Genomic DNA, 9,262 nt, shown 5'->3' on the forward strand with positions numbered 1-9,262 from the left:
TTTTTTTTTTTTTTTTTAGGACAATGAAGATATTTTTCTCTTGAGAACTGTAGTGCTGGCAAAACATTTTAAAAGCACTCCACCCATTTTGATAGAATAAAAACAGCTTTCGGATACTTTATGTCTGTATTATATTAAATCACACCAGTAATTTATCTAGAGGTGAAAGGTTATTGAAACCACTGCTAAGTCACTTATATTCCTTGGACTTGTTCTGCCTTATACGTTTAGTAAGAGAAAACATGTGATTTTTGCTTGAAAAAGAGCAAGTGAGCCAAGATTGGCTGTCATGGAACTACTGTTGGATGAATTGGCTAGGAGACCAGGGAATATGGCAGGAGAAGCTGTAGAACTGGAGAACTGCAGCAGCGGGAAGCAATGGGCTACGAACTCACATGCAGGACAATGTGGGCACATCTTCAAGCATACTGCAAGGTGGGGAGGAGGGGACACACATTTTTTAAGTATGTAAAAATTAATATGCACATTAAACAATCAGAATGCTGCCTATATGGGAGGAAGGGAGTGGTCCAATATTTTATATTGGGATAAAATATAAGAGGAACAGTGGACAGCCAGTGATGCTGGTAATGTGCCATAAACCAAGGAGTCCAAGTCACCTAGTCCACAAGAAGAAAGGCAGAAAAGAAGGGAGGGAGGGAGGTAGGGAGGAAGAAAGCGGGGAAGGAAAGAAGGAAGGAAGAAAGGAAAGGAGGAGGAGGAAAAATGGAGGAAGGAAGGCAAGTTGGGAGGGAGGGAAGGAGGGAAGGAAGGAAGCAAGCAAGCAGGGAAGGAAATATCTAAAAAGGGAGGGAAGGAAGGAGGGACGGAGAGAGAAAGGAAGGAAGGAAGGGCAGTGGCACCCTTTGAGCCCTGACTGGCACTAACTCCGTGTGCACTGCCCTGGAGTCCTTTATCTCTCTGGGCCTTGGTGGCACTGTAATGGGGAGAGACTAGATGATTTCTAAGGTATCAGCCGTACCATGCTGTGACTCAAAGCACAAGTAGGCCATGAATGCTGTGGCCTAGACTCTTAAGTGTAAATACAGATATAGTGTTTTTCCTGTATATGCTGACAAATACTACAAGAAGAAAACCATGTGCTTTATATAAGAAGTATTTTTCACATAGACTTCCATGATATTATAAGCAGATGTGAGTGGTTTATTACATTTACAAACAGCAAAGTCCCATAATGATGGACCTCCCTAGGACAGCCAGCGATTCTTTGGCAGAATTCCAGCAGGAAATTTTCTGGTGTCGACTGTTCTTCTTTCCTTTTGGAACCACGCAATGTTAGACAATGTTTGAATTATTTAAATAGGCCCAAGTCTGCAGTTCATTGTTTTATTTCTTGTGTTTCTATAAATCATATCAAACGCCTGAGATCCTGACCAAAAAATTGAGTGAAAAAAAAAAAAAATCAGGCACAGCTACTCCTGGCTGCTGAAGGAAAGTATACAGCAGAAGGAAATGATACTGCATAAGGAAAGTCAGTATCCATTGTTTGAAAGGTTTATGTAAACACAAGAGGACATAATGCCGTCGGTTGGCCCTAAAGGCAAAGATGTGTGTGAGCCTGGGCAAGATGGCAAAACGCCGTCTCTACAAAAAACACAAAAATTACAGGGCATGGTGGTGCATTCCTGTTATCCAGCCTCCTAGAGAGGCTGAGGTGGGAGGATTGCTTGAGCCCAGGAGGTAGAGGCTGCAGTGAGCCATGGGTGAGCCACTCTATTCCAATATGGGTGATAGAGCAAGACACTATTAAAAAAAAAAAAAAAATCCGAGTCACGGCACCAAACAAAAAAAAAAAAAAAAAAAAAATCCGAGTCACGGCACCAAAAAAAAAAAAGATGTGTGTGTATCTGTGTTTTAATTTTTGAATTAATCTAGTTTAAAATTGCACACCCTCAGAAGAGCAACAATGAAGTTGGTGTATTGCAATATGTGAGGAGCCAGGGGTTGGCTAAAAGCAATGTTTCCCTTTACTATGGAAGGGAACAGCAAACCCTACTGAAACCTTGACACCATCTGTGATGATGGATCCCAGACCATCACTGTGTAATCAGTTTCATCCTGGTTTTCTTTTGAAAGAGGAAGCAGGTTGAAAACCAGGGGTTTTATTTGATTTTAGAACAAAAAGACAGGCCAACTTTTCAATATTCTGTTGGTCTTATTATGTAGGACCCAGTCCCTCGGCTCTAGCTGCTGCCAGGAATTAGATACACACATGGAAAGAGATGAGCAGGAACAAAATACCGTGAGCCTTCCAGTGGAGAACATGTCCTCTGTTCTTATCTTGGCTAATGGAGACTTGGATTCTGGCAGAAACTGTCAGTTTCAGCATTTGTGGAGACAAAGACCAGGGCTTCTCCCAGCATGGGCTGCTCTTTCATGCTGCCGCAGCCCCTGCTGATGTTAGTTCATGTCAGTCTACCTTGCACTGGGGGTGGGTGGGTACATGAGAGAGGCAGGAAAGTGGTGAGGAACAGAATTACTAGCATGAGAAAACAGACCTGAGACTGAGATTTGCATGGAGTGGGTTGACTGGGGAGTGCTTTCAGGAACACACTATTGAGGGAGTAAGGAAAACAGGCTACACGAGGAAAAGGTTGGACCATGATGCAGTCATGAAAAGACCTTGGCCCATTGCAAGGGAGGCTCTGATGCCAGAGTAGCTCTTTAGAGCTTTCCCCATGGCCTTTGTTGCCCACTGCCTATATGGGAGGAAGGAAGTGGTTCCCTGTATTTGAATGCCAGTCACATGGTCACTGGATGCTGGCTGTCAACTCCCTCTACCCCACATCCCACATGCCTGGAAGGGCTGGATAGAGATTCAGAAAAGAGCCATCAGCTGCCAACACCCCAGTGGATGGGGAGGAGTGCCTCAGTGGACACACCACAGCATCCACTCCACAATATGAAATACATTTCAGCTGCTCCAGGAAGCAAGCCCAGAGCACCAGCTACAGGGCAAGGCAGTACATTTTAAGTGTCATATGAATGACACCAATTACACATATTATAGATGTGCAGAGAAATGACAGAAAGCTAGAAGTGGAATTATGAATTATTAGACTCAACCTGCTTGTTATTATTATTATTATTTGAGATGGAGTCTCTCTGCTACCCAGGCTGGAGTGTGGTGGTGTAATCTGGGCTCACTGCAACCTCCCCCTCTGGGGTTCAAGCGATTCTCCCATTTCAGCTTCCCGAGTATCTGGGACTACAGGCATGCACCACCACACCTGGCTAATTTTTGTATTTTTGGTAGAGCAAGGGTTTTGCCATGTTAGCCAGGCTGGTCTACAACTCCTGACCTCAAGTAATCTGCCCGCCTTGGCATCCCAAAGTGCTGGGATTTGAGGCATGAGCCACTATGCCCGGCCACAACCTGTTCATTTTGCAAATAAAATCATTATGATGTTAAAAGGGAAGGGACATATCCAAGGTCACATATCTACTGTGGAGCCATCAGTAAAACCCAGGTTTCCTGATTCTCACTTCAATTTTCATTTTTCTCTTTAGTAAACTACCCCCATTGGGAGTGATTACTTTTGACAGGATTGATCTGCAAAAGCTCAAATAGAATCCGATAAAGTAGAAAACAGAAACCCCAAAATAGTCCTCAATTGCAGAATTAAATTCAAGCCAACATCTTTGGTCTTAGTCTTAAAAATGGGCAAAGTCAAGATAAAGGAGTAGAAAGATCCCCCTTATAAATAATCCCATGTTTCCTCACTGGTCCGTCTGTGGGAATGTGGGAGGCTGCCATCTCTTCTGAAGGAATGGGCAGCTCTAGCCATGCTTGTTTTGTGGAAATGAGAAATGGTTTCTTAGGGTGCTCCCAAAAAACACCAAAGAATTTATGGGCAAGAAACCACCAGAGTCAATATGAGACCACACTGGTGGCATCTAGGGTCGTCTGGTAAACCGTAATTGTAGCCTTAAGTGCAGTCACCTTCTTCCAAATGACAGCGTGTTTTCTACTTTACCTGATTCTATTAGTATGATGAGGTTTCCCCAAATGTGGTCTCTGGATCAGCTGCAGCATGATCCAGAAAAGATTTTTTTTTCTTTTTTTGTTACGACTTTTACTTCCTCTAGATAGTCAAATTCGACCATCTTCTCAGTGCTCCGCCAGGGCCGTGGGCCGACCCCGGTGGGGTCGATCTGAGGGCCTCACTAAACCATCCCGCTAAGAGTCATACAGAAAAGATTTTTAAAGGAAAAGATTTAGTAAATGCGTATCTCTTGTAACAGGGCCTAGGCATTTGAACGAGCTGTCTCAAGAATCTCGTCTCTTTCTAGGGAAATGTCCAATGTCTAGAAAGCCTCCCTCTCTCCAGCCTTTCAGTCCCATGGTGGATCTCTGTATGGTCTTACCTGAAATCTGGGAATATTCATTTCCCTGGAGATTTCCCCTTCAGAGAGGATTGTTTCCATCTTTTTAACATTATGTAAAGGGGATAATTCTATAATTAATTTCAGATTGGGTGAGAATATTTCTTCTTGCAGATATGGATGAGCTCTGTTATGCAAATGGGGAACATTTCCCAATATATTTAAAATGTTATATAACTGTAGAACCCCTGCCCAACAATATGACAGTGACAATATGACATATTGCCAAAGTGACAATATCAGCTGCTCCTAAATGGAGACTTTTAAAAACTTAAATAACAAACAAAGCTTTTGAAACTATAGGTTTTTTTTTTAATCTTCATTTGAATGGAATTTAGGGGATTCGGCGCCTTCTTAGTGTTAATTCCTGTGATCATGTATTTCCATAAACTTTATTATAAATATTCTAATTCAATGAATTCTAAGCTCTCATGAACCTTTCAGGGAAAGAAGGTGCCTACCACCAAGTATATTCTTTCACATGCTAATGCTAGAATTAAAACATCCGGGCCAGGCACAGTGGCTCACGCCCGTAATCCCAGCACTTTGGGAGGCTGAAGTGGGCAGATCACCTGAGGTCAGGAGTTCGAGACCAACCTGGCCAACATGGTGAAATCCCATCTGTATTAAAAATAAGAAAATTAGCCGGGCATGATGGCGGGCACCTGTAATCCCAGCTACTCAGGAAGCTGAGGCAGGAGAATCATTTAAATCCAGGAGGTGGAGGTTACAGTGAGCCACTGCACTCCAGCCTGGGTGACAGAGTGAGACTCCATCTTGAAATAATAATAATAAAAAAAAAATTCCTATTTTATAGCCCCTAATGAATCTTCAATTCAGACAACACGAATAAGTAGGTGAAACCATTTGATAAAAGGCAGATAGGAATTTTATAATGGCGAGATCTAGGTGGCACCTCCTGCACATATTGGTCAGTCTCAGCTTCAGTGAAAAATAGACAAGCTGACATTATGAGCCCCCTGATATGATATATGGGACACACAGCACCAGCTATGAAGTGTGATTGCCTGAAAGTCAAACCTGAACTGAACTAAGCTGATAGAGCCAACTTCAAGCTTACAATGGAAAGTTAGGGGACCAAGTTAAACAACTTCAGAAGGAAGCAACACATAGATCGGGAATATGGAACAGCTAAGGAGTTTTCTTCAAGTTAATGCCATAGAAAAAATAAGAATGGGCTACTCTAGATGTCAAGATTAAAAGAGAGTTGAGAAACACAGGAAACTAATCTACTGTTTGGTATTTTAAAGACAGGGAAATCTGTGAATATAGACTGGGTGTGATCATAATATAGATAATATCAAGGAATTATTACTAATTTTAATAGGTGTGATGCCATTGTGCCTATGTAAGAAAATGTCCATATGTTGTAGAGAGTGGAGTATATATAGTGAGCAGGGGTGAAATCACATGGTGTCTGAGATTAGCTTTTAAAATATGCACACATACCAGGCGTGGTGGCTCATGCCTATAATCTCAGCACTTTGGGAGGCTGAGGCCGGTGGATCACCTAATGTCGGGAGTTTGAGACCAGCCTGATCAACATGGAGAAACCCTGTCTCTACTAAAAATATAAAAAATTAGCCGGGTGTGGTGGTGCATGCCTGTAATCCCAGCTACTCGGGAGGCTGAGGCAGGAGAATTGCTTGAACCCGGGAGACGGAGGTTGCGGTGAGCCAAGGTCGCGCCATTGCATTCCAGCCTGGGCAACAAGAGCGACACCCCATCTCAAAAAGAAAAAAAAAATGTGCACACAAAGGATAGATGGACCAAGTATCAATATCTTGAGATTGTTGAAGTTGAGTGATAAGGCATATGTGGTTCATTATGTAATTCTCTTTACTTTTGTTACATATTTGAAAATTTTCATAAAACATATTAAAAATAAAACCTGGCCCGGCGTGGTGGCTCAAGCCTGTAATCCCAGCACTTTGGGAGGCCGAGGCAGGTGGATCACGAGTTCAAGAGATCGAGACCATCCTGGTCAACATGGTGAAACCCCGTCTCTACTAAAAATACAAAAAATCAGCTGGGCATGGTGGCACGTGCCTGTAATCCCAGCTACTCAGGAGGCTGAGGCAGGAGAATTGCCTGAACCCAGGAGGCGGAGGTTGCGGTGAGCCGAGATCGCGCCATTGCACTCCAGCCTGGGTAACAAGAGCGAAACTCCGTCTCAAAAAAAAAATTAAAAAATAAAAATAAAATAAAACCTACCAGTCTGGGCACAGTGGTTCACCCCTGTAATTCCAGCACTTTGGGAGGCCGAGGCAGGTGGATCGTCTGAGGTCAGGAGTTCAAGACCAGCCTGGCCAACATGGTGAAACTCCATCTCTACTAAAAATACAAAAATGTAGCTGGCTTGTTGTCACATACCTGTAGTCCCAACTACTTGGGAGACTGAGGCAGGAGAATCACTTGAACCTGGGAGGCGGTGGTTGCAGTGAGCCAAGATTGCGCCACAGCACTGCAACCTGGGCGACAAAATGAGACTCCAACTCCAAAAAAAAAAAGACCTACCTACAAAGTAATAACAAAATAGCATGAAGCAGAACAGTATGCTATCCTTTGTGGAAAGAAGTTAACATATGTCTATGCTTGTGTAGACACAGAATATCCTGGAAAGATACCCAAAAGTCTGGTAGAAGTGACTGCCTCTGAAGAGGCTGAGGGACAGGAATGGGAGGGGTTATTCAAGTAAGTTTTTGAAGAGGGGATGGAAACATTACAAAAGGAGAGAAGTTAGTTTCACAAACCTGTCCTCTTGTGAATTTACTTTTTTTCCCTACCAATATCCTAGTCATCTACTTGTTTTAACCTGGGCATTTGTGGGCCTTGTTTATTTATTTATTTGAGATGGAGTCTTGCCCTCTCACCCAGGCTGGAGTGCAGTGGCAGGATCGTGGCTCACTGCATCCTCTGCCTCCCAGGTTCAAGTGAAGTCTCCTGCCTCAGCCTCCCAAGTAGCTGGGATCACAGGCACGTGCCACCATGCCTGGCTAATTTTTGTATTTTTAGTAGAGACAGGGTTTCTCCATGTTGGCCAGGCTGGTCTTGAACTCCTGACCTCAGGTGATCTAATCACCTTGCCTCCCAAAGTGCTGGGATTACAGGCGTGAGCCACCGCACCTGGCCTGTGGGCCACATTTAGCTGATAGAGTTAATTTATCTAACAGACAGTAGAGAAAGTTATTTAATTAACATATATCCAGTGGCTGCTGCTATGGATGCTGGGTCCTATGGTACAAAAAGATGAGTCAGACATTGTCAGCATCAAAATGATAGAGTTTAATAGCAGTTTACTATTGCTTTATTTTTTATTTTAGACATAAAAAGAAACTTCATATGATCAATTCTTTTATTTTTACCATCTTTCCATTCCATTCCAAAGTCTATTTATCTGTACCTATTGGTATGGACAATGAAGAAAGAGACTCACCGGTCAATAGTATGACTGAAGCCCAATGAATTTAGAAATTTTGTATGCAGGGAAACTCTGTACTTAGGTATTATAGCAAAAAAGATCATTAAGTAAGAGTTAGAGGGGAGCCGGGCAAGATGGCTCATGCCTGCAATCCTAGCACTTTGGGAGGCTGAGGTGGGAGGATTGCTCCAGCTAAGGAGTTTGAGACTAGCCTGGGAACATAGTGAGACCATGTCGCTGCAAAAATTATATATATATAAAGAAATTAGGTGGGTGTGGTGGCGTGTGCCTATAGCCCAAGCTATTTGGGAGGCTGAGGTGGGAGGATTGCTCCAGCTAAGGAGTTTGAGACTAGCCTGGGAACATAGTGAGACCATGTCGCTGCAAAAATTATATATATATAAAGAAATTAGGTGGGTGTGGTGGCGTGTGCCTATAGCCCAAGCTATTTGGGAGGCTGAGGTGGGAGGACTGCTTGAACCCAGTCGGTCAAGACTGCAGTGAGCTGAGATCCTGCCACTGCAGTCCAGCCCAGATGATAGAGTAAGTTACTGTCTCCAAAAACCCAACCAACCAACCAGCAAACAAAGTAAAAGAGTTAGAAGAGAATGAAGTGGAATTAGAGAGCTCAGTGATATGAAAATACCACTTTATTCCACTGACTATTATGAAGAGCTCTATTTTTCCATAGTATCCTTGTGGTTCTAAGCTACATATCAATGGTTTAAAAAGATTTTAAAAACTTTAATTTCATAGGGAGCCAAATGATGTTTTTGCAAATAATCCTTCTAATGTTAGAGAACATAAAATGTTTTCTAGGCTGGGTGTGGTGGCTCACGCCTGTAATCCCAGCACTTTGGGAAGCCCAGGCAGGCAGATCATTTGAGGTCAGAAGTTCGAGACCATCCTGGCCAACATGATGAAACCCCATCTCTACTAAAAAACAAAAATTAGCTGGGTGTGGTGGCACATGCCTGTAATCTCAGCTACTCCAGAGGCTGAGGCATGAGAATTGCTTGAACCCGAGAGGCAGAGCTTGCAGTTAGTAGGGATTGTGCCACTGTACTCCAGCCGGGGCAACAGAGTGAGACTCTGTCTCAAAAAATAAATAAATGTTTTCTAATTATTTCTGATTTTTAATTTTACTTTTTAAATTTTTTGGTGAAGCTATGGATTATATTGAATATATTTTAGTTTTGGATAGAAAAAAATCAAGCTAATGGAGTTGGTGCTTGAGGTTTTGCTTTTTTCTTTGTTTTCATCTTATTTTAGACTGCACTGGGGAAATATTTAAATAATGTTAAGAACTGGCCGGGCGCGGTGGCTCAAGCCTGTAATCCCAGCACTTTGGGAGGCCGAGGCGGGTGGATCACGAGGTCAAGAGATCGAGACCATCCTGGTCAACATGGTGAA

The sequence above is a fragment of the Cebus imitator genome, unplaced genomic scaffold (genome assembly GCF_001604975.1).
Source record: "Cebus imitator isolate Cc_AM_T3 unplaced genomic scaffold, Cebus_imitator-1.0 Scaffold350, whole genome shotgun sequence".
Taxonomy (NCBI): domain Eukaryota; kingdom Metazoa; phylum Chordata; class Mammalia; order Primates; family Cebidae; genus Cebus; species Cebus imitator.